General features: G+C 44.0%; 1 long non-coding RNA gene across 1 annotated transcript in view; it reads right to left on the bottom strand.

Moving 5' to 3' along the window:
- LOC113933166 overlaps window positions 1-24,554 on the bottom strand; it is a 544,895-nt gene extending 520,341 nt beyond the window's left edge. Inside the window, exon 1 of the long non-coding RNA XR_003523258.1 lies at window positions 24,384-24,554. This is a non-coding gene — a long non-coding RNA (uncharacterized LOC113933166). The remainder of the gene's footprint in view (window positions 1-24,383) is intronic.
- Window positions 24,555-27,162: the final 2,608 nt, after the last annotated feature.

Here is a 27,162-nt window from a genome sequence, read left to right as displayed (position 1 = left end):
CTTACTTTATCCCCATCAGCCTCAGTTCCTTCAATCTCAGCAAAACCTCCAAACCCGGCAAAGCTGTCACCTAATAAGAGCATCACAGTCGCCATCATTGCTGCCATTAATTAAATACCCACCATGAGCCCTTGAAACAGCTAGTACGTGGCAGAGTGAGAATCTGAACCCAGGTCTCTCTGGATCCAAGGCCTATTTTGACTCTATGGTTTGCTACCTCCAATCAAACTGAGAAACCTCCTTGTTACTCCCTCTTCTACCAAAGCCATCTACATGTTACCTTCTGAGCACTGTCAACTTCCACCAGGCCTAGCCCTCACTCATTTCCAATCACCCTTTATCCACCATAGCTTTGGAAATGAACTGTTACTAATGACTACTCATATGTCAGCCTAATGAATGGGATGCAGACTGCCATTAAAATAATGAAATTAGTGAGTTTCGAATTTGGTTACATCGCATGGCACACAGCCTCAAGTAATTACCACCCCATGCTCTTTCCCTCAAATTAAAGTCAGTTTATTTATTTTAGGTCTTTGGCTGGGCCATCTCTATTAAGTGCACATCATCTACATGAGGACGGATTTTTTTTTTTTTTTTTTTGGCTCGTTTGTTTAAATGATGCTCAGGCTGTTCCCCTAATTAATAAAGTCGTAAACACAGCCAGAAGCAGCTTCTGAACTGTGCAAAAGCAAAGAATATAAGTCAAAGAATAATTCTTTAGGGGTTTGGGTTGTGTTTGTTTGGTGTGGGTTGGTTTTTTTTTCCCCTCTAAAGGATGGAAACAATGAGAAAGAAGCTCTTTGAGCTCCAGGAACTCCAATTATGCTGACATTTCTGCTGCAGATATACACCAAGATCCGTTTTGCAGGAACCCAGTGAACTAGCTAATCAGATTTCCTTGGATAATTTGCTTCAAAGGTCAGCCGCCTTAAAAAGTACCTAGTGCCTCATTATTTGGTGAAGCAGGCTGCACACAGACTAGGATTTGGAACTCAGCCTCCCATGGCAAGGAAGTGGATCTGAAATTTTCTAGCACAGATCCTGCTGCCCTGGCCTTGGCCAAAATTTCATCCAACTCTGTGATGAACCTACACACAAAATCACCTCCAGAGAAAGCACCCGACTTTTGAGAGCTCTGTTTCTGAGATGGGTCTCTCCAGTGTTCCAGAGGCACAAAAGATGGCGGACTCACCTGGAATTTTCATGCCACTGGTAAATTTCAAGGGAGGTTTTCATTGATGTGGCGGGTGGGTGGCCAGACCTTGCTTAAAATCTCCAAATCCAATTCTACAAAACTCCTCAAATACAGTACTCCTCAAAACTATCGAGATCATTAAAAAAAAAAAAAAAAAAAAGGAAAGACTGAAAAACTGACACAGACCGGAGGACGCTAAGGAAACAAGAGGCCAAAGGCAACATGGGGCTCTGACTAAGATCCTGGACAGAAAAGGGACCTTCACAGAAAAACTGGTGAAATCCAAATAAAATCTGGCATTGAGTTAATAGCCAGTGCCGGTGTTTTAGTTGTGAGGAACGTACCCCAGCAATGTAAGAGATCATCTTAGAGGAACTGAAACCGGGAACTCTGTACTGTCATGGCAACTTCTCTATAAATCTAAAATTATTTCAAAATTAGAAAGAAGAATTTCAATTTTATATACCATAAAAAACTCCACTGTGTATTATGTATAGTTTGATGAAAGTAATTACGTTCAAGTTTAATCTACAATACACCTGGCACAGTGGTCTGAACACAAGACAAAATAGAACACCAAATGCAGAGAAGACCATGTCAGTCCTGCAACTCCTTTTATTTCTATTTATTTACATATCTGTATCTACTATCAAATAGTTATCTTTTAAAATTCCAACAAAGACAAAAAGAAACAACAAAAAGTAAAACTAAAATTTAATTGAAATACAATGGATGTTCACCCTCCATCAAATGGGACAGGAAACACCCTATGAAGAAGCTGGGGTTCTCCGTGTTTGCTGACCACTCCCAGCAAGCCTTGCCACCCTGAGGGATGACTCTATCACAAGAAGAGCCATAAAGGCAAATGGACCTAGTTCAGCTCCCACCCTCATGGATTTATAAGACCTCTAGCCCCAACCCTCACCCTCTTAACCCCCCTCTTAAGCTACTTCATTGAAAGAGATGTATGGAGTCACCCACTGTGATCCACCAGGTCAAGAGAGACCAGGTGCCGGTCTGAAGAAGTCATGGAAACCTTGCTGGAGGAGTGTCTGGGGGGGAATCTTGAAGGAAGAGCAGAGGGAGCTGGCTAACGAAAGGGCAGAGGACTCAGGGAGAGAGGGCAGTGCATGCCAAGGCACCAAACCTCAAGACTTAGGTGCATTCAGGCAAGCAGACAAAATCGAGGTGGAAGGAGTAAGAAAGGGCTCCCTCATGAAGGTGTCTTAGTCAGCTTGAACTGCTCTAACAAAATGCCACAGGCTGGGGGCTTAAACAACACATGTTCATTTCTCACAGTTGTGGAGGCTGGAAGTCCAAGATGAAAGTACTGTCAGATTTGGTGTCTAGTGAGAACCCCCTTCCTGGTTTCATAGATGGCCATCTTCTCGATCTGTCCTCACAGGGTGGAAGGATCCAGGGACTAGCCCTGGGGCCTCTTTCATAAGGGCACTAATCCCATTCATGGGGGCTCCACCCTCATGATAGAATCACCTCCCACCTCCAGTGGGCACAAAGGTCACACTGCCTAACCATCACACTGATGATTAGGCTTCAACCCAAGAATTGTAGGGGGACAGAAGCATTCAGTCCATAGCAAAGGTTTTGTGTGCTAAGGAGTTCAAATTTATCCTGAAGATGATGGGGAGTTCTAACCAAGGTAGTGAAAAGTGACATTAGCATTTTAGAAAGATCCAACACATGCAACAGGGAGGGCAGAGGGAAAGCAAGCCTGCAAGGAGTGAGGACACAACCCAGGCCAAAAGCACAAATACCCTACCCAGAGACAGCATAGGAAGTTTTCCACAAGGGATGTAGGGATGCTGCCCGGAGCAGAGGTCCTTACCACAGTGAGAAGTGAGGTTACTGTTGCTCTAGGAGCTTTGTAGCTCAACACCCATCCCTGCTCAAGCTGCAACTGTCCCCGGCCACCCTCCATTCCACATTCCAAGTCCCTACCCTATACCAAGCACCTTTTGCTGGCAACGATCTGACTCTGTGTTACACTATATCTTAATTTTCTTTTTTAGATTTTATTTATTTGAGTGAGAGAGAGTGCACATGAGAGAGGGGAGGGTCAGACGGAGAAGCAGACTCCCCGCCGAGCAGGGAGCCCGATATGGGACTCGATCCCAGGACTCCAGGATCATGACCTGAGCCGAAGGCAGTCGCTTAACCAACTGAGCCACCCAGGTGTCCCTACACGATATCTTAAATCATCAACCTAAAGATCTGTTTCTTGCAAAAACCAAGGTAATCACATGTGCTTAATAAAGTTATTGGCAGTATCATATGAACACTGACTACAACTAGGCATTATGCTAGCCTTTAACCTGCAAAGAATGATATATTTATCCCCATTTCACAGAAAGGAAAAGTGAGGCTCCAAGAAGTTAAATAATATCATTGTATTGCTCTAATGAAGGCAGGAATGGGATCTGGACCCAAGAATGTCTGATTCCAATTACCCATTCCTCACTGTCTCACTTTTGTTTTCCTTTTGCTCCTTTACTGAATGTTTCCCTGTCCCTTGGAATCAGATACAAGACCATATGGCTGGACCAAAATAAAGTCTGAATAGCTACACCTAGCTGTTTTGTAAATGCCCAGTCTTCACTGACAGATCTCTGACATTCCAACACTCCAGCCTTAGAGTGGCTGGCTCAACAGCAAGGACAGTGTTTCCGAATCTCTTGGAAAAGAGAAGAAAAGATGGATCAGGGGAACAAGTCTGGTCTGCCATCAAGTAATGTTTGCCTTTTCCTCATTCCTGAAAAAAAAAAAAAAAAACCAACTATATGCATGTATGTATGGATGGATGGAGGATGGAGGGTGGATGGATGATGGGGGGTGGGTGGATGGATGGATGATGGGGGGGTGGATGGATGGATGGATGGTTGGGTGGATGGATGGATGAACGAACAGATGGTGGATATGCATTTACAAGTATTCTCTACTTTTAAAAGGGAATCTAGGAAACTATCAACAGTGGTTGTCATTCCCAGGAGGGAACAGAGTAGATGGCACAAGGGTGGAAGTGGACACTACCTTTTGATATGAAATCTTCTTTATCTTTCGAATTTTGAGCTGTGTAATACCTATAAGTAAACAATAATAGGGGTACCTGGGTGGCTCAGTCCATTAAGTGTCAAACTGGGTTTCGGCTCAGGTCATGATCTCAGAATCATGAGATCAAGCACCAAGTCAGGCTCTGTGCTGAGCATGGAGCCTGCTTAAGATTCTCTCTCCCTCTCTCTCTGCCCCTCCCCCACCCCTGCGCATGCACACTCTCTCTCTAATAAACTAATAAAATAAGATAAACAACAATATAACAATAATTTTAAAACATCTTGTTAAATAGATATATGCATGAATGAGTGGCTGGAAGAATGAATAAATCCTAAAAATAGAAAAAGTTTAAAATAAATAAGTTTTAACTGTTAAACAAATTTCTGTTTCTCTCCCACTGATTTTTCTTTCAGTCTTGGCACCAACTTCTACTTGTCTGAATAAGAATCCAATGCAATGTGGTATCTAACTTGGCCATAATCAATTACAAAATTTGGTTATTTTAAGTCAAATCTGTCAATAATGTTGTGGTGTTTTGCAAGAGCATCTTGACTTCAAGGTTTGCCCGCACAAATCTACTCAAGGACTGCTCTGCAGGTGGAGTGCGGGACAACAGGGCTGAGGTCTGGACACATGATGCCACCCAACTTCTTTAATTTACGCTGTAATTTTCCTCTGGTGCATTAAACCCCACCTGCATGCTAGGCCTCTGAAGACTGCCCCCTGCATCCCTAGGGGAACATAAGGAAGAGTTATGAGTAATCGGACCTTGCCAAGGGAGAGACAGTGAGACAAATGACTTCCCCAGCCACCATCAATAGCATTTCCAGGAGGAAATGAAGAGAACTGGCTCTTGGCCGTAAAGGATTTATTGCTTTCCTTTCCATCAGTACGGAAATGGAGCAGAGGTGCTTCAAAGCATGGGGGAGTTTTTAGCTTTCCAAGAGGCTGCTTAGATTTTATACCCTAGAGAGGCTGACAACATTCAACAAAACTTTATGGAGCTCCTACTGAGTTAGCATGGAATCCCATGTCCTGCCCTCAAGAGATTTACACTCTAATCCAAGATATAAATACAATCCAAAAAAAAGGAGGGGAAGGCAGCATTTGGATGTCAAGTGTCAACAGCAAGTACCAAACTACTCACAAGAAGGCAGGTATGTAACTTTCTCCTTCTGATTCCCCTGGATGTGGGGGTGGAATTTTTAATTGTGGTTGGTGACTGGACTATCAAGAGCTATGTGAAAACACCTGTGTTAACTGTGGGACACCAGACAGTTCCATTTCTTCTTGGACAGTTTGGAAGTCACAAATTTCTCATCAAGAAAGAAAATGAAAACAAAGAAATACCATGTTGGCCGTAGGGTGCCCCACCTGACAGTGATAGCTCAATAGCGCCATCTTGTAGTGATCCCTGTCATCATCCCATGAGTGGTCCATGCCCTGGCCCCCCTCCCCAGCCCTTGCCCAAAAGTTTCACTACTGGTGTGTCTACCGGTCCCAGCAAGCAGTGCAGAAGGGAGCTGGACAAAACAGCATCCTATAGACTGTAACAATAACAAAACACATGTTAAAGTGGAGAAATCTGAGCTGGGTCATAAAGGAACGGACATCCAGGCATCAAGGAGCAGGAAGGACACTTCCAATGAGGCGCATGACATGCAAAGGTTGGCAGCTGGAAGATGTCGGGTCCTATGAGGCTGGCAAGTCAGTCAGTCTGGGCTCACTCTTCAAATGCTGTGAGTATGAGGCCTCCCTAGGGACGTGTGGACTTTCTACGGTTCCCCATGCACCCATCACCCCATGATGATGGGAGAGGACATTTGCTTTCCTTCAGTAGCCCCTCCTTTTCTGTGGCTCCCTTTGGGGTCTCCCATTCCACTGTCATGACTGCCCCTATGGACCTATACCATGCTAAGCCATGTGTATTCATTAGTTCATCTAATTCTCCATCACCCTAAATAGAGGGATACCATTATTAACTCCTTTTTTCCAGATTAAGAAAGTGAGGCTCAGAGAGGTGAAATCGCTCACCCAAAGTGACTCAGCTAATAAGCAGCAGAGCCAGGATGTGAACCAAGTTCTCTACCTGACTCCGAAGCATGCCCTTGTTCTTCATAAGGATGATCTCATGTGCAGGCCTCCGCTACTGGGTGTGACAAAGACAATCATCACATGTGAAATCACTCAATCCAAAGCACTTCTGCTTGCATCCTAAGTGGTGGCCACATTGTCTGTCCATGGAAAACGAAGTTTTCTCCTACAGCCCTGCAGGTTTGTGCCGTGGGCCTTCTTGTTGCCTGGCCAGCAGATGTGGCAAAATGGGAAGGGCTGGGAGGCCTGGGTTCCAAATGTCAGCTATGTCCTTGAGGAGCTCAAGCATAACATGTCCAAAACCGAGCTCCTGATCCCCAAAACATGCTCTTCCCATGATGACATAATCACCTGCAACTCCTCCTCACTCACCCTCCTCCAGCCACAGTCTCCCTTATTCTTAAACACAGGAGGTTCCTGCCTCAGAACCTGTGCACTGGCCATTCCCTTGGCCCAGAAATGCTTTTCACTCAGACACACTGGCTGGCTCCCTCTTCTCCTTCAAGTCTTCACACTAATGTCCCCATCTCAGTAAGACCAAGCCCAGCTACCACCACCCCAACTGCATGCCCCAAACCCCTCTGCCTGCTCTGTATTTCCCACAGCGGTTGTCCCTTTCCACAGTACCATACAGTTCACTCATTGATTTTGTTTCCTGTTTCTTGTCTGCCTTCCTCCACTAGAATAAAAGTACCCTTGACATAGTTCTGACCGGTGAAAGCAAGGCAGAGTGTACCCATACACTCTTTGTCCTTCCTCAGCATCCATGCCTGCTGACATGATGCCTGGAGGTAAAGCAGCCATTTTGCAGCCCTGAGGGTGGAAGCTGCATGGCAAAGTAGGAAGAGGAGAGAGCTGGGATCCCGGATGGCATCTCTGACTCACTCTACCAGCCATGGCCTGTCTACTGCTAAGCTTATTACTGCTCAAGCCAAATGACACCCTGCCCAACCACACTGTTAGAGTTTTCCAATATTTGCAACTGTGGGCAATCCCCTTGCCCCATGCAAGATATTGGTGAGTTGAAGGAATTAAAGTAAAATCCTCTAAGCCCAGAGCAGAGCATGTACAAAGGCCCAAAAGTACAAGTGAGCAAGGTCAATTCAAGCACAGAAAGTTCAGTGTGGCTGGAATGGAGTAGATAAGAAGAAGGTGGTGAAGGATAAGGTTGCAAAAGTAGACAGGGCTCCCACCCAGCAGGGTTTTCTCAATCAAATGAGAGAAGCAGTGCAGAGACATCCTAAGTTACTAAGAAAAATTAGACTTAGTTTATATAAAGTGAGCGATATATAGTAGCTGCTCAAAAAATGATAAGCATCGTATCATTTTTTTGTTAGACTATTTTATGGAGGTATGACATCTAAAAAGCTGTACATTTTTAATCTGTACAACTCGAGGAATATGGGGATAAGTACATCCCTGTGAAACCATCGCCACCATTGAAGTCATAAACATACCCATCACCTCCCAAAGTTTCCTCCCATCCCCTTTATTACAATTGTCGATATTATTTCGTGTGTAGAAAAAACACTTAACATAAGATCTATCTTCTTAGCAACTGCTAAGTGTGCAATACAGTATTATTAGCTAGAAACACTACACTGTAGAGTCGATCTCCAGAACATACTGATCTTGCATAACTGAAACTTTACACCCTTTGACTACCACCTCCCATTCTGCAGAACAAATGAAACATTCAATAAAATGAAAAGATAAGCTGCAGAATGAAAGAAAACATTTGCAAACTACCTACCTGGTTAAAATCCAAAACAGACAGGAATTCATACAACTCAACAGCAAAAACACAAATTTTTAAAATGGGCAAAGGACCTGAAGAGACATTTCTCCAAAGAAGACATACAAATGGCCAACAAGTATATGAAAAGGTACTCAACATCATTATCATCAGGGAAATGCAAATTAAAGCCACAGTGAGATTTCTCTTCATGCCTATTAGAATGGCTATTATTTTTTTTTAAAGAAAAGGTAAGTGTTGATGAGGATGTAGAAAAAATGGAACTCTTGCACACTGTTGGTGGGAATGTAAAATGGTGCCAACGGTGTGGGAAACAGTATAAAGGTTCCTCAAAAAATTGAAAATAGCGCTGCCATTAGATCTACTTCTCAGTATTCATCCAAAGGAATTGAAATCAGGATCTCAAAAAGATACCTGCATTCCCGTGTTTGTTGCAGCATTATTCACAACAGCCAACAACCTAAATACCCACTGGTAGATGAACGGATAAAGAAAATGTGGTGTATACATATACTGGAATATTATGTAGCCTTTAAAAGAAGGAAATCCTGCTAGTTGCAACACCGTGGATAAACGTGAAGGACATTATGCTATGTGAAATAAGCCAGACACCGAAGGGCAATACAGTACAATCTTATATTTATATGTGCAATCTTTATTTATTTATTTTACCTCTAGATAAACACAAAGAACTCCTCCTCCAACCAACTGGCGATGCATCACTTCATTTGCAAGCCCCCCAGGGATCACAGATACAGGCAGAGGGAATATAATGCGGGGAGAGAAAGAAGAGAAACAATCCAGCCAGGACAGTCCAGACACCACTTAACTAGAGTTTGCCGTAGTCGGGATTTATTCCCACACAGTGACCCACCCACAGCACCAACCTCAAGGCCCCTCTCTAATTGACTGTACTGCCCAGTGACGTTCAAGATCATCTCAGAAAACAGCAAAAACTCCAAGGCAAGCTATCCCCCTGAAGCGGCCTTTCCCCTTCCTTCCTTGTCCCTGGGCTGCTTCCAGCAGCCAGCAGCAAGCACCTAAATGAGGGTTTGATCAATGGGGGCCAGGTTGATATTGATAAAGCAGCTGCAGTTTCTGCAAATCACCCAGCACTCATAGATACTGAAGATTAATCTTTACAAATATGGGGCAAAGGGGGAGGAAAAAAAAACCAAGTCGATTTAGTTTCCGATTATTACTTTCTCCAGAAAGCACTGAAGAGTCAAAAGTTTAACTGATGTACATTAGACAGGGAGACAAATCCAGAAATATCACCCAATTACCCAGTAGCTTCTAGAAGGTATTTTTCATGACAGCAGGTGGGTCTGCCTTTTCTAAATTAGGAAGGAGACAAGACACCACTAAAAGGATGTTGACTTGGCCCGGTGCACAAGTGCTAACCTCACCGGACAAACTTAAGCCTGAATATCTGTCCTCAGTCTACAGAGTGTCCTTGAAAACACATTTCTACTGATTTCCTAGTTATTTTTATTTTACACTGTGTGTATCTTTAGAAATTCTACTGACTGGTTCCTTCCTGGAACAAGATGACTTTTTTTTAATAGAAAGAAATAATAAATGAAAGTGCTTAACCTCCGCTACACCTCTGATTTCACATCCAGAGAGTGGGTACAAGCCCAAGATGTAATGTATAGCAGTTTCTCAACCTTGACCCTACTGACATTTGGGGACAGGTAATTCTCTGTTGCGGGGGGCTCTCCTATAACTGTAGGATGTTCAGGGGTATCCCTGGGCTCTACCCACAGGTTGCTAGCAGCAGCCACCTCCCCGCCCCCAGCTGTATCAACCAAAGGTGCTCCAGATACTGCCAAATGTTCCCTGGGGAACAAAAACACCCATGTATAGTAATGTGCAAATACATAACAAGAGTTGGATAAATGCCATTCGAAAAACCTTCCATGCTGTATTCACATAAGCAACAAAACCAAATTCCACACTTGATGCCAATTATAACCCCTTCATTCACATCCATGTCACAGCCAGAGAACCTGAGGCAGAGGTTTTGAAAACATGGATCACAAGGCAGTTTCCTGAGGTCGGGTCCAGTTCCATGGGTATACAGCCTGTGTATAGAGGCTTAGAGGGGCTGCTCCTGGTGTCTTGAAATTCCTATTACTATTTTTTTACAAGGAGCCCCATGTTTCCATTTTGCCCTGGGACCTGCAAATTGTAGTCAGTCCTGCCTGAGGTATGTTTTAAACTCAGGTTCCTGAATGAAGTTATGACCTCAAAGAGATATCAGGAGCATCCCTATGTTCATTGCAGCATTAATCACAATGGCCAAGATATGTAAGTGTCCAATGACAGATGAATGGACAAAGAAGATGTGATATGCACACGCACACACACACATGCACATGATGGAATATTATTTGGCCACACAAAAAGGGAATCTTTCCTTTTACAACAACATGGATAAAATTATAGATGAAACAAGTCAGAGAAAGGCAAATACTGTATGATCTCACTTAAATGTAGAATCTAAAAAAGTTGAACTCACACAAGCAGTAAAATGGTGGTTACCAGGGGTTGGGAGGTGGTAGAAATGGGGAGATATGAGTCAAGGGTATAAACTTCCAGTTATGAGTATGTGACAGAGATCCAATGTGCAGCATGTTGACTAAGTTAATAATACAATATTGAACACTTGAAAGTTGCTATGAGAGTAGACCTTAAATGTTGATAGCACATGTATGCAAACACACACACAGGCAACTATGTAAAGCCATAGATGTGTTAACTAACGTTAACTGTGCTAGTCATTTCTCAAGATACAGGATACCAAATCATCACATTGTATACCTTAAACTTACACAATGTTATCTGTCAATTCTATCTCAATAATGCTGGAAATAACAAAAAATAAAATAAACTCAGGTTCCTGGATCCACTGTTTTAATAGTTCCATAACAGTTATATAATGGTTATAAAATCCTACAAGAGATCGAGTCTCTGACTTAAAATGAGAGAGAAATTCCTTTCTAAAACCTAAAAATTCCAACCAAAAGTAATCTCTCATTTTAAATGCAGAATAGGTACAGCAGACACACAAGATGGGTTGAAAGACAAAACTCTGACACCAGACTGAGAGGGTTAAGGGACTTCATGGAAATGAATATAAAAATACTTAAAATATTTAAATTTTCTAACCTTTCCATTTTTACTTCTAAATGAGCTAAGAAAAAAACAGTCTCTTCAATAAATGGTGCTGGGAAAATTGGGCAGCTATATACAGAAGAATGAAACTCAACCATTCTCTAACACCATCCACAAAGATAAACTCAAAATGGATGAAAGATGTCAATGTGAGACAGGAATCCATCAAAATACTAGAGGAGACCATAGGCAGTAACCTCTTCCACATCAGCCACAGCAACTTCTTTCAAGACTTTTCTCCAAAGGCAAGGGAAACAAAAGCGAAAATGAACTTTTGGGACTTCATCAAGATAAAAAGCTTCTGCACAGCAAAGGAAACGGTCAACAAAACAAAGAGGCAACCCACGGAATGGGAGAAGATATTTGCAAATGACACTACAGATAAAGGGCTGATATCCAAGATCTATAAAGAACTTCTCAAACTCAACACCCAAAACAAATAATCAAGTCAAAAAATGGGCAGAAGACATGAACAGACACTTCTCCAAGAAGACATACAAATGGCTAATAGACACATGAAAAAATGTTCATCATCATTAGCCATCAGGGAAATTCAAGTCAAAACCACATTGCGATAGCACCTTACACCAGTTAGAATGGCAAACATTGACAAGGCAAGAAACAACAAATGTTGGAGAGGTTGTGGAGAAAGGGGAACCCTCTTACGCTGTTGGTGGGAATGCAAGTTGGTACAGCCACTTTGGAAAACAGTGTGGAGGTGCCTCAAAAAGTTAAAAATGGAGCTACCTTATGACCCAGCAATTGCACAACTGGGCATTTACCCTAAAGACACAGATGTAGTGAAAAGAAGGGGCACATGCACCCCAATGTTCATAGCAGCAATGTCCGCAATAGCCAAATGTGGAAAGAGCCAAGATGCCCTTCAATAGACAAATGGTTAAAGATGTGGCCCATATATACAATGGAATATTACTCAGCCATCAGAAAGGATGAATACCCAACGTCTGCATCAACATGGATGGGACTGGAGGAGATGATGCTAAGTGAAATAAGTCAAGTAGAGAAAGTCAATTATCATATGATTTCACTAATTTGTGGAACATAAGGAATAGCATGGAGGACATTAGGAGAAGGAAGGAAAAAATGGGGGGGATTCCAGGGGGTGGTAAATGAACTATGAGAGACCATGGACTCTGGGAAACAATCTGAGGGTTTCAGGGGGGTGGGGGGTGGAGGGGATGGGTGAGCCCCGTGATGGGTATTCAGGAGGGCACGTACTGCATGGAGCACTGGGTGTTATATGCAAATAATGAATCATGGAACACTACATCAAAAACTAATGATGGGGGGCGCCTGGGTGGCTCAGTCGGTTAAGCGACTGCCTTTGGCTCAGGTCACAATCCTGGAGTCCCGGGATCGAGTTCCACATCGGGCTCCCTGCTCAGCAGGGAGTCTGCTTCTCCCTCTGATCCTCTTCCCTCTTGTGCTCTCTGTCTCTCACTCTCTCTCTCTCAAATAAATAAATAAAATCTTAAAAAAAAAAAAACTAATGATGTACTGCATGGTGACTAACATAATAAAAAAAAAGACTTTATAGCAACAAAAAAAATGAAATCATTTTGAAAAGAATAAAAAAGAACAATTTTTATAAAAACAAATTCAGATTCCTGCACTCTCCACTTACATATAGGGGATGCAACTGACCTAGGATTTTCTTTGTGGAAGAGGAAGAACCAGGTTCCCAGTCTGAGCACTTTGCTGGTTAGATTTTCCAAGCACGATTCATGTTATAGAATTTGCTGAACCTGATTCCAGTTTCTTAGTATTAATCACTTTTCACTTGCACTCCAACTACTTCCCCACCCACCCCATCCCTCTCAAGAAAAAAAAAAAGTAAAGCAAAGACCTAAACTCTTGGGAATTTTTATAGAGAGAGAGGAACTTTCTAGACTGCATTTAGATACCACACTTAGTCAGCTGCCATGAAAACAAGACAGACAGTACTTCCCAGGAGCTGACCCAATGTAATAGTATCCTACTATACAGATCTAACACCGTACTGGGTGAGACACACACGGTCTCTGTTTCAGAAAGCAAAACAGAAGGAGAGCATGCCAAAAACGTACTCCACTAACTTGACTGTGTGAGTCCTGAAACCCATCTGGAAAAGGAAGAGATAAAACTTAGAGGAATCTCTAATGCAGGAAAATGTTTCCAAAGGGGGCCTCACCCGATAACTGCAAATAAGCGTGTTTTTGTCTAGAGGAAAAACATAAAAAATGGTTTTGTTTCGTGGCACCCTTTTTTAAACTCTATCAAAAGTGAGTCCCTTGCTCTGCTGAGACCCTAGGATTATTTAGGAAAGGAAACTGGGAGGTGGACATGGAAAGAGATAGCCTGTGTAATAAAAGACTAAAGGTTTAAAAAAAAAAAAAAAAAAAAGACTAAAGGTTTTGGGGCACCTGGACGGCTCAGTCGATTGAGCGTCCGACTCTCGATCTTGGCTCAGGTGTTAAGTTCAGGCCCCACACTGGGCTCCACACTGGATGTGGAGCCTACTTACAAAAAAAAAAGAGTAAAGGAAGAGTAAAGGTTAGAGCCCCATAAGAAAGGAGGGAGGGGCACAGTTGGGGAGAGAAAAGAAGGATCTAGAAGCCTGCATGTGCCAGTCTTTAGTGGAGTCCCATGAGCTCAGAATGAGCGAGTAGGTTCCGGTAAGCATTGGGCAAGAGGCCAAGTTCTGCACTTGGGGCTCCTGCAGGGTGAAACAGACGGCATGGGGAGTACCAGAGCAAGAGGCAGATGAGAGCTGAGAAGAACCCCCTCCCTGGATCAGCACCAATTAGCTAGAATAAATTTTACCTAGGTCTCTGAGGATCAAACAAATCACAGTTACTCTCCTTCGTTATAAAATGTCTGGCAGTTTCCAACCTTGCATTGGAACCATGTGGCGCTGGAGGTCAGGAGCATTTCTCAGCCACGTCTGGATGCCTGTGCGTTGGTGTGGCGGTCCTGTCAGCGCACAGTCCACCCTGAACCTTACCATTAGTGTCTACACTTGCCCAGTTGCCAACAGCTAGTATCTGCATCTCTCTGCTTGGAGCAGAACCCATTGATGGTGGCCCGGGCCCACTCTGCCTGTGCATAGGGCAGGTCAGAAGCACTGGGGAATTAATACATCCCTGGGGGTAGGATTCAACCAGCGACTGACTGGAAGGCTCCTTCACTCTTCAGGTGAGGTAACTCTGGAGTGCATGTCCTACCCTGGGGTCAGCAAATGTTTTGTGCAGTGGACCAGACAGTAGGGCCATACTTTCTCTCACAGCCACTCAACTCTGCCGCTGTAGTGCAAGAGCAACCACACACAATATACAGGCATGAACTGGTGTGAATGTATTCCAACGCAACTTTACAAAAACAGATGGCAAGCCAGATCTGCCATGGGCCATAGTTTGCAAGCCCCTGCTCTAGGCCGTTTTCCAGAGGTAACCAGAGAGATTGAACTCTGTGACCCCCACAGTGGTAACAAACGTGTTAATATACTAGCTTTCAGCTCCCTTCCCTTCCCAGCCTGTCTCCTCATCCCCTCTTCTCTAGATATTTTAATAGACTATTTCCACTCAAATCCTTCCTTGCCTCAGAGTCTGCTTCCATGAGAACCCAAAATAAGACAGTTGGTTGGGGTACTTTTGGCTGCAAGTAATTGACAGTTGAACTAAAAGGGATTCAAATGGCACAGGTTTATTATACCTTCCACAAAAAGCTCAGGTGGTCCAGACAGGTCAATTCAATAATGTCAGGGCATTCAGAGTTCTGAACCTTACAGCTCATTGCCAAGAGCAGAGAACATGTCAAAGCCAAATGAGTCACTGCTAAAAACCAGTGGGCTAAGCATGCCTGGATTAGGCCAGCTGAGGCCCAAGCCCTGGGGTATGGGGGAGGAAGGAGCCCATCTTCTCTGGGCATACAAAAAACTGGCACATGAACGAAATTAGGTTCCTCTCAGCAAAGAATGAGAAAAGGCTACTGGGCAGACAACTAACACCTACTTAACAGCAGGTGTTCGGTAATATACAATATACAATTTCAATATACAAATGCATAGGTCAACAGATGTGAACAATGGACAGCAACTTTCCAAAAGAAAGATAAAGTAGAAAGGGCCATACTGAACATAAGAATGGTGCAGAACACGCCCAGAGTTCCTTGATATTCAGGGGGAGATCTTAGAGGCTTTAGATAGCTCGATTACGTAACTCAGAGCCGTCAGCGCAAGCTAAAGGGGGATGTGAAGGTGACTTTATTAAAATCAAATACAAATGTGTTCTTCCCTGGTTGATAACGGGTACAGCATTTTACAGTTCATAAAGCTCACGTCCATCCATTAATCTTACCACTTGATCAAAACAGAAAAAAACAGGGAATAGCCGGGTCAGGTACTATAAAGTACAAAAGACTTCTGAGAGATTAAAGACTGAAATAAGTGGCCACAAGCAACAGAGAGTTCATTAACTGGAAAACTCAATATTGTTAAGAAGGAAATCTTCACAGTTATCTATAGAATCAATGCCATCCCACTCAAAATTCCAGCAGGATTTTTAGAAGAATTGATAAAATGACTCTAAAATTAATATGAAAATGCTGAGAACCAAAAAGAGCCAAGGCCATCTTGGAGGAAAACAAAGGTACAGACTTATACTACCAAATATCAACATTTATTGTAAAGCTTAAATAACTCACGGTCAAATGGCACGAGGGGAGACAGTGGAACAGAAGAGGAAGTCCAGAAAATGTGTGAAAAAGACAACACTATGATTCAGTGAGGAAAGATGGTCTTTCAATAGGTGGTGCAGGGTCAACTGGATTATCAATAACAAATGTCGACAATGAAACAGGGTGACTGGAACTTTCACACATTGCTCATGGAAGCACAGATTGGTATAACCACCTTGGAAAACCATTTGGCTATCCCTACTAAAGCTGAATATATGTATACCCTGTAACCTAGCAATTTTCATTTCTGAGTATATATATGTACCAGAAATTAGTACATACATCCACCAAAAGGTTTCATATAAGAATATTTGTAGCAGCTTTACTAGTAATTGCCACAAACTGAAAATAGCCCAAACAACCTGAACTGTGGTTTGTTCACACAGTGGAATGATACACTTAAAAAATGAAGCAGGGCTATGCACAAGAAATGAGTGAACCTCAGACGTAACTTTGCGCAAAAGAAGCCAGACACACACACAAAAGTGCACAGAGTATGATTTCATTTGCAGGCAGTTCAAGAATAAGCAGATCCAAGAAGTGAAGTCAGAATCATAGTTACCTTTGAGAGATATGCACTGGAAAGGGGCTTAAGTGAGCTTCCTGGGGTACTTAAAATGTTCTAGATCTACATGGCGGTTACACAGTTTTACACCTATGCCAAAATCTATTAAGCTATACACTTAGGGTTTGTACACTTTACTGTACATATGTCCTACTTCACTACAGGAGATAAAAAGTCAAGGAATATTGCTTGTGCTCAGTAGAGGATTTCCTGAAGATCTCGTATCTAGAGTCCTGAGAATTGAACTCCGTGCAGAGATAAAACCTAGAATACTAGGAAAATAGACAAGGAGCATGCCCTAAGTCTTGGCCCCATGGGTGGTCATTGTTTGGTTCTCTTGGACAGGACAGAGCACCTTGGCAGTGAACTGGGCAGTGTGTTAAGATACAAAGACAATGAAATAATCAGGCTTGATCACCATAAAAAGTAGCCAGAAGGAGACAGAGATCATGGCTAAAAGAGGAACCAACTTCTACACCAGAAGAACAATATCCTTCACCAAATCACAGAGTGAATAATGGTAACAACAAGCAACTTTTTTAAAGTGCTTGCTGGCTATATGCCCAGCATTTACAAGTTTCAATCTACTCGTTGAAACTTGCAACAACCTAAAAATGCATCTAGTGAGTGGCAGAGTCGAGATGCAAACAGAAAACTATGGCCCCAGAAATCATCCACCCCAGCCCTATGCCATACTTCCTAGGGATAAAGAGGAATCATGTCTTGAAAAAGCATTTCCTGCGCTCTTCTGGCCCCACTGGGCTGGGTCTCAGGTCACACCTATGCACCTCTCTCTTCCATAACACTCTTCACGCTCTCTTGTCATTGTCTGGTTTTCTATTAGTTTCCAGAGGCTGCTGTAAGAAATCACAGCAAACTCAGTGACTTAAAACAACAGGAACTTATTCTTTCCCAGTTCCCCAGAGGCCAGAAGGCTGAAGTCAGTTTCACTGAGCTGAAATCAAGGTGTCAGTGGGACTATGTCCCCAGGAGCCCCAGAGGGAAATTGTTCTTTCCCTCTTCCAGCTTCTGGTGGCTGTGGGCATTCCTTTGCTTGTGGCTGCATCACACCAATCTCGGTCTTCATATTGCCTACTCCTCTCCTGTGTGTGCAATCTCCCACTGCCCTTCTCTTATAAGGACACCCATGAATGGATTAACGGCCCACTCCCATTATCTGGAATAATCTCCCTATTTCAAGATTCTTAACTCAATCACGGCTGTGGGCTCTTTTTCCTCACAAGGGAGCATTTACAGGTTCCAGGGATTATAAGCTGATATCTTTGGGTGGCTCCTGTTCAGCCTGCTGTTTAACATTGTCACTATCACCACTGTCTCTATATTACTATCACCATCTCTATATTATCATCACTCTCTATATTAACTCTGCATTCCTCAACAGCTGAGGCCATCTGTAGCCACTTCCAAATAGCCACACATTTGGACACTCCTCCTATTAAAAGATGGGATCTACATCCTCTCCCTTGACTTGTGAATTCTGTGATTGCTTTGAGCTACAGTATATAGTGGAAATCACACCGTTCCAGTTTCAGATCCAGGTGTTAAGAGCGGCTACTTCTTACCTCTGGGAATGCTCACTCTTGGAATCCAGCCTCTATCCTATGAGAAATCCAAAGTGCGTGATGAGGCCACATGAAAGTGCCCCAGGCAACAGTGCCAACTGAGCTCCCAGCCAACAGCCAACATCAACTGCCAGACATGTGTCTGACCCATCCAGGCTGGCCAACCCACTCAAGACCTCAGAGGTCTCCACCCCCAGCCACTATCTGACTGCAACTGCAGGAGAGATGTGAAATGAGAAACATCTACTTCCCAGTCAACACAGTCATGAGTGATAATACCAAATATTTGTTTCCAGCTAGTATGTGAGCAGGTCAGGGTTTTTGTTTTGTTTTGTTTTGTTTTTTATGCAGCAGCAGATGACCTAAACATTATCTTTTTCATAGTTCCATACCAAGAACTCTGCCTGGAGGTCTTGATGCCCAGGGAAGGTGGACTAAATTAAAAACTACCAAACTCTAGAAGGTATGGCCAAGAAGTTGGGCTGGAGATCAAAAGCTATTGACATTAGATTCCAAAAAAATGACAAGGTGATAGGATACAAGAGGAAGGCGGTGAAGAAACAAATTTTCTAGAGCCTTGTATTAGAGTTCTCCAGAGAACTAGAACCAATATTATACATGTATTGCAATTATACAATTCCTCATCATAACCTCCCAAGAGAGTGAGAGAGAGATTCTGAAGAATTGGCTCACACTATTACGGACACTGAGAAGTCCCACAATCCGCCATATGCAAGCTGACAACCCAGGAAGGCCAGTGGTGTGATTCTGTCTGAGTCTGAAGGAAGGCCTGAGAACCAGGGGAGCTGACAGGGTAAATCCCAGTCCAGGGGTAGAAGATGAGCTACTATATGCCAGCTCAAGCAGTGAGGCAGCCTTCCTCCACCTTCTGTGCTGTTCAAGCCCTCCAAAGATTGGATGAGGACCACCCACGCTGGGGAGGGGGATTTACTTTGTTGAGTCCACTGATTCAAACACTAATCTCATCTGGAAACACCTTCACAGACACAAGAGAATAATGTTTGATCCGGGTACCCTGTGGCCCAGTCAGGTTGACATATAAAATGAACCATCACAAGCCTTGTTGGGGGTGCAGGTGAGCAGGGACAGTGTTGAGCAGGACCAAGTTCAACAGACTCTCAATGTTTACTAAGAGTTACACAGACATTGTTTCCTTTCCTTTTTAACCCTTCTTTTAATTTAATAAACAATGTATTGAGTACTTCCTGAGAGCCAGGCATTGGTTGAGGTAAGGATATTCAGTGGTCAGCACGTTCCTTCTTTCATGGAGCTCTGAACCATAGAGTATTTACAGAGACCTCAAAACCACAGGGAGGGGATTCAAGGCCCCATTCCTGACCTTAATTACCTTCCTCGGCAGGCGTGCTCACCAAAAATCATTTTCTAAAACCATTAGACCATTCAATACTACTAAGTGTCCCTTCCAAAATGGATATGGTACAAGCAGTAAATCAGAGAAGATTGACTTGGCAAAGTCCTTCCATTCATTTTGTGGCAGCTGTTACAATTTCCCGTTGTGGGGAGCTGGATGGGCAGACCCCTTCTGTCCAAATCACTGAGCACACTGTGGGCCACAAGAACAGGAAACGATGGGTGCTAATGAGGCAAACCTGTATGTGGGGAGAGCGTCAGCCCAAAGACAAGCTTCTCAAGACCACCGTGATGTGCCTTCACCAAATGCTTCTGCCCTAATAATGCACCAGCCTCGGAGTTTCCCTGCTCAGACCTTCCCTCCGGGGAACTTAACTCTCGGCAGCTAAGCTGACCAACAGTCTCCAGCTGCTGCACCTGTGGACCCACCATGGTGGTCGTGCCAGGTCACCTTCCCAAGGCTTTTCTGAGCCGGTGACTGAGCACAGCAGGAGAGCTAGAACCCGGCTATTCTATTCCAGTGCTGAATTTGTCCGACAAGCAACTTTGTCTCAGGAAATGCCTACTGGCCTGACTGATATATCTCAGGACTGTGCAGACGCCCCCTTCCCTCCTCCTCTCCTTTCATGGGCGTGAGACGTGCATGCTGGCCTGAAGCCTCTCTCCCTGCCTACCCCCGCTCCCTCTCCACTGTCCTCCGCTAATATCATCTTCAATAAATTGACATTTCTTCAATAAATTTCTTGCACAGTTAATTCCTGTTTTGCCTTCTCAGAGGACCTGAACTGACATACTATCTAGAGACTCACTGTTACTTTCTTTTTTTTTATTGTGTTATTATTTTTTGTGCATTTTCTTTTTTTATTTCATGCATTGAATTTACATGGTTGTCGCCTTGCTTTCTTTCCCCATTTTATATTACAATATGAGTGCTGTCTTATGTTATTATGCTTGATGCATATTATTTATAAACCGTAAGATTCCATTGTATAGAAGGATCATAAGTATTAGCCATTCCCCTTTAGATGGACATTCAGGGTCTTTCTAATTTTTTCCTAATTAAATGTTCCTGTAGTAAATGCCACGTGGAGCTTTGGTAAGGTTTACTTAGAACAGGTCGGTATACTGGGGACCTCTCTCCCCCCGGGGGAGGTGAATTGCGAGGGCTGCCTGAGAAAGAAGAAAAAGTCCTACATGAGGAACCAGGAGATCTGGGTTCTCGTTCTGATTCTGCCATGTCCGAGCTGCACAACCCTAAGCAAATCACTTTGTCTCTCTGGGCTTGTTTCCCCCACCCATCAAACGGAGATGATACTAGAGAAGGATCCCTTGTAAATATCAAATGTATGGCATCATTTTCAAAATATTTTGGTTACCAGGTGCAGGGAGGGTGGGGGAAATGCGGAGATGGGACACGTCGGTCAAAGAGTACAAAGTTGTAGTTTTGTAGTTCTAGAGATCTAATGTACAGCATGATGACGACAGTTAGTAATACTGCACTGAACACTGGAAATTTGTTAATGGAATAGAACAGATTTCAGGTGCGCTCATCACACACACAAAATTGGTACCTATGGGAGGAGATGGTGTGTTAATGAGCTTGACTATAATAATCATTCCACTACGTATATGTATATCAAATCATGTTTGCACTCCCAATATATACAATTTTTATTAAAAATACACATAAGTAACTGAAAAAAGGGACCCAGAGAGCTCTCTCGCCCTCTTTCCACGATGTGAGGACACAATAAGAAGTCAGTTTCTGTTGTTTTAAGCCACCCAGTCTGTGGTAATTCATGATAGCAGCCCACACAGACTCAGACAGTGTGAATCCAGGCAGGGAAATCATTGGGACATATTTTGCAATCAACCTACCACAGCGGCGCTCTGCATTACCTGCTCCCAGAAACGGTGGAGGAGCGGACTGTGAGAAGGAAGAGATATAGTGAGAGGGTAGGACTGTGGTGCTTGGGGGTGGAAGCTGCTGCTCACAAACCTGCCCCTCAAAAGCATCTCACAGAGTGAGACCTCCGGATGCAACATCAAGGTGGCCCCGAAGAACCACCATCAGTGCCTTCCAGAGCCTGGGACCTGATCTCTTAGCTGGCCCAAGAAAACCCTCAAGTAGCAACTGTCAAACCCCCTCCCCAACCTGAGTACATAACTACGTGCAGGAGGCTGCCCCCCAGACTCAGAGGGCTCCCTGAGCCCTGCCTACCGCTACGATCACAAGCAAGAATGGAGCCCCTCCACAACTCTGTAGATCATGTGTCCTCCATGTCCGTTCTTTTAGCAGTTATTTAGGAAGAGCTGAAGCATTTTGCTTTAAAAAATAAAAAGCAACAGTCCTCTTTTCAAAGTCAGCTTGAAACTCAGTAAAGAGCCCTAACGAAGGCAAAGGGAAAATGCTGAAAATGATCATGTCTGTTCAACTGCTCTGACCACGACTCTTTGGAGGATGCTCCAAGGGGGAAATGTACACAGGGCTCTGGCCTCGGGAGTCAGGGAACACTGTCCGCTCATCCTTCCTGGGAGCAAGTTCATCAGACCATTTCCCTTCCCCTACTGCCCCATGACCCCACTCCCATTTAGCAACAAAACTAGGGGAATAACTCTTTAAATAAAGATAACACGTCCCTAGCACTCACTCATCCTCTTCATCCTCACCTCTCTTCCTACCACAAAAAAAAAAAAAAAAAAAAAAAAAAAATCTCATTTATCTTGTTGGTTTTCTCATCTTTTCCACACACCACACAATTGGGTAAATAAGTTCCGTGTTCAATCTTTTAACAGGGGTTATTCAATTTACTCAAGCCAATGTGAATATTTCGCCCTGGTTTCCATGACAACCTCTCAGTGCGTTCAGTCTTCATATAAATGAGTTATTGCTTTTATGTTCTCATACCCTAAGACAATGAGGAAATTAACATAATGTGGTCATACAAAAAAAAAAACAATCAAAACAATCACAATCCTCATATCCTCCCCAGAAATTCATAGACAGCGTTCTGTGAAAAAGAACCAAAGAGAAATGAGGCCTTTGCATCTGACAACACTGTTAACATTAGAGATTTCATTTCAGATGCATTTAAATGAAGCCAGACCATAGTGGGGTTCAAAAAAGTATATAGACAGAGAACCAAAATGAAGGAGAAAGACATGTAAAAGCAGAGACCCAAGTTCACCTGCAGGCCAGACATCCTCCCGACAGAGCTGCCACACTGAGCCTCACTGTCTGCACTCTGGCCATACGAGCACTCCTGCCCCAGGACCTTCACACATGCTGTTCCCTAGGCCTGGCACATTTTTCCCATGTGATTTTCCCCGTGCCTGCTTTGCTTGGATAATTCTTACTCATCCCTCAGCTCTCGGCTTAACAAAGTCACTGGCTCAAGGAAATCAGGTTTCACCACTTGTCAACACGACGTTGGATCCTCCTGTGTTATATATACCTTCATAGCTCCTCGTATTCTTCACGTGTTTCAGGTAGGTTTCCCCAGAAGCAGATCCTAAGAGAAGGACTTGGAGGCAAGTGGGTTTATCTAGGAAGTGATCCCAGGAAACACTGGCATGACAGAGGAGAATCGACACAGGGAAGCCAATCCAGGGTGTGTGGAGCGTTGAGCAGCTTAATGTAGACAAGTGGAGCTCAGTCCCACCGGGGACTTCTGGGAGCCAGCACAGACTATGCCTCAGCTTAGAGGTGAGAAGGCAAGACAACCACCCCCACTGGTTGGGGTAGACTCTCCTGCATGTGCATCTCCCTGCACTACCAGCCTGCCCCACAAAGGCCTGTGGGAGAAAGCCCAGGCACTGTTGCAGGCACTCGTGGTATGAAGAGTGAGCTTCAAGGGTTTATGCGCAAGGCACCAACAGGGCCTACCACACCCTCCAATGCAAACAACATAATTATTATCTAAGCCTGGAGATTAATGGAATAGGAGACAAAGGATTCAACTCAAAGCCAGCCAGCAAAATAGAGCCCAAATGAATACAGAGACATGGGAACAGAGGGGAAACTATAGATTCAAGAGATACTAGATGCTGGAGCAAAGGTTTTAGTCAAGGAGCTGAAGACTTTCTGGAAGGGAGTATCTAAGGTACTTCATGCCATCCTAAAATCTTCCACCATCTCTTTGGCTAGCCAGGGGCGTATCTGGTAGGACAGTTCAATCCAGGCAGTTCCAGTTCTCAGGTCAAGAAAGAGCCATCTTTGGACCCAGCTGTAGGAGTGGCTGCTCCCCCAATAGACTTCAGAATTAACTCTCAACCTCTGTTTGGTGAACTTAGAATCCTAAGCCTGTCGGCTTTTTGATGGTTCCAATTGGAGAAAGTAATCTGATGAATCATCAGTAGGGAAATGCACCATTAAACGGTGATAATAGCCATTCAATCAAATACCATGCAACTGCTAAAAATGAGGGCTGCTTGGGATAGGTATTCATAAAGATATGTATGTAACAGCATAGTAACAGCAAAAGCTTGCTGTTTACTCATTGTCTCCCCACGCTAGCACAAAACTTCAACAAAGGTGGGGATGTTTGTTTTGTTCAATGCCAGATCCTCAGCATCTAGGACAGTGAGAGGCACAAAAACATCCAGCAGCCAACAGGGTAAAACTCATTGTGTCTGGCATCCAATCAAAAATTACCCCGTCTACCGTTGTGTGGGGGCAAGGGCTGGCCTTCCCCATCCTCATCAAGGGCTGCCAGGAGGGGCTGGGTGGGCCAAGTCAGAAGTACAGGGTAGGGCAAACTTTGACCAATAAAACACAGGCAGCAGGAGTGAGTCAGCAGAACAGTGACTCACCCTTCCTCCCTCATGACGGACAGTTCTGAGATGCAGTAAGTCCACAGAATCTCTCCAGAGGTGTCCCATCGGACAAGCTGTGTTTCCATCAAGCTGTGGCCCGCTCAGTCAGCGGTACCACCTTGCATTTGCTTCCTCTCCTTCTCTGCCTCGCCTCCCTCTTGCCATCATTCTTCCTTCCTTGGGATTACACAGCCCAGTACAGCATTAGTGTTTATACTTTCTATCAGGTCCTGTTGCTAGGCAGATATAACTCCTCCCAAAATCTGTGACTCAGAGTATCTTTGGAAAGATACTGCTCTGGTTAATCCCCCAACTTAATGGCTTAAAACCCTGCCAATAGGATGAAGGGATCCCTCCTACCCTGATGCGTGGTTATTACAGCTCATGATTCTGAGGGTCAGGAACACAAGCAGGACCCAGCTGGGCAAGTCCTCTGTAATATGTGGTGTCCACTGGGGTCACTCAATGTATTCAGTTGACTTCCAGGGTCCAAACAGCTTGGGTGACATGCTAGGTGCCTTGGTGGGGATACCTGGACGCTGGGCTCCACAGGACCCTTCCCCCTCTCCTGTCATTTCAGGGTCTCCGCACACATTTCTCCAGCAGGATCCCTGGACTTCTTACATGGTGGGCTCAGGGCTTTAAGACCAAAAATTCGAAGAGAAGGCTAGGCCCAGAGCCAGCATGGTGTCACTTCTCTGGCATTCCTAGTCAAAGAAGTCAGAGGCTAGCCCAGGTTCAAGAGGAGGGGAGAGAGATTCCACTTCTCGATGGTAGAGTGTCAAAAAGTTTACAGCCACCTACAATCTCCAGACACACACACACACACACACACACACACACACACACACACACACACACACACACACACCAGGAAACTGGGGACAGGCGTGAAGACGGAAGCATCAGGGTAGGAGGGATCTGTTCATCCTATTGGCAGGGTTTTCCATGTGTATGTATTACTTTTTTCAAAGAAAAAAATGTGGAGGAAAAGGAGGAGGAGGAAAGAAACAATGTCAATACGCTGAATCCTCATCTTATGTGGCACAGAGTCAATAGAAAATGTCTTAAATTGATAAATCAAGAAACAGCTGCATAAGCATCTTATTTGGAGTTGCAGAGATAAACACCAGAAGACCTAAAAATGGAAACAGCATTTCCAGCAATTGCCTCTGGGAGACAGGACTCGGGGAGGGGAGAAAGGAGAGAAGGAGCCAGGAACCGCTGCTTTCATTAGGAGCCCTTCTGTTCTTGTACTTTTTACTATGTATACATATCACTTTGATAAAAAATTTTAAGGAGGAGAAAAGGTAGCGATGGTTCTTTTTAAAGCTATGTAATTAAACCTGAAAAAAATCTCATTTTGCTAAGTGGGGGAAAAGGGGGCGGGATAAAAAGTATATTCATAGTTTGGTTGGAAGTATGTTTAAAAAAGACAGAAAGAAAGAAAACATCTAGATGGGGGAGGGGCAGACACAAAAGGAATGAACCTCCCCAAGTGACGGTGGGCTGGGCTTCTCTGTTGTGTTTCCCAAATTTTCAGCAATGTGATTCTCTTACTTTCATAATGAAAAGAAATAAATTCATTACTTTAAATAAATGAACTGAGCAGTGATTAAATAAAAATGTCAGAAGAGTCTCTGAAGAACTCTCAGCTCAAACCTTCTTTAATTCCTGAGGCCTCCCAGGTGGGGCGACAGCAGACTCTAGTCAGCGAGGGCTGTGGACTTGGTTATCACACCTTCCCAGAAAGAATTGAGTCCATGTATTTTTAATTCAACTGAACAATAACTAACTTCTGTTAAGCCTCCAATGTTTCAGTTCTGAATCTGAAATGTTCCTCCAGTCACTCAATAAATATTTATTGAGTACCTACTATGTGCTAGACAAAATGCTAGGGGCTGGGGTTACAATGATAGATGAGACAAGTAAAATCTCCATCCTTCTGGAACCATAGTTCAGTGGCAGAGGCAGACAAGCAATCAAGCGATCGCATTATGTCCTCACAGACGTTCTGACGCGGGGGGGGGGGGGGGGGGGGGGGGGTGCCCACATGTGGGAGGAGATAACCGGGAGGGCTTCCTGAAAAAGGTCAAGTCTAAGCTCAGACTCAAAGGATGATCCAGAGCAGATGAGGCTAAAGGGAGGAGAAGTATTTCTAGCACAGAGAATACAATATGCAAAGGCTCAGAGACAGAGAAGATGGCTAATTGAAGGAACCAAGAAATGACAAAAAAAAAAAAAAAAAAAAAAGTCCCATAGTCAGAACAGTCCCAAAGGACTCCTGTCCTCTGGAGGCTCTAGGGCTAGACTGCCTGAACTAGACTCCAGCCCTGCCACTTACAAGCTATGTGACCAGAGTCAAGGTACTTTACCTCAGCTGTGCCTCAGTCTCTATATCCAGTATCTTAGTCTGCTCAGGCTGCTGTAACAGAAGACCACAGACTGTGTGGCATATAAATCACAGAAAATTATTGCTCACAATTCTGAAGCCTGGAAGTACAAGATCAAGGAGCAAGCAGATTCGGTGTCTGATGAGAACCCACTTCCTGGTTCAGACACAGCACCTAGCTGTCACTTCACAGAGTAGAAGGCAGGAGGGAGCTGTGGGGGTCCCTGTTATAAAGGCACTAATCCCATTCAGAAGGGTTCCACCCTCCTGACCTAACCACCTCCCAAAGGCCCCACCTCTGAATACCACTTTGTGGGGTAGGAGTCAACATATAAATTCAGCCAACAGACATTCAGTCCATAGCACACGGCTCTTTCTCCATCT

Source organism: Zalophus californianus, chromosome 10 (assembly GCF_009762305.2).
Source record: "Zalophus californianus isolate mZalCal1 chromosome 10, mZalCal1.pri.v2, whole genome shotgun sequence".
NCBI classification, from domain to species: Eukaryota; Metazoa; Chordata; class Mammalia; order Carnivora; family Otariidae; genus Zalophus; species Zalophus californianus.
The sequence above is the reverse complement of the archived record's forward strand: the minus strand, read 5'-3'. Positions and strand labels throughout refer to the sequence as shown.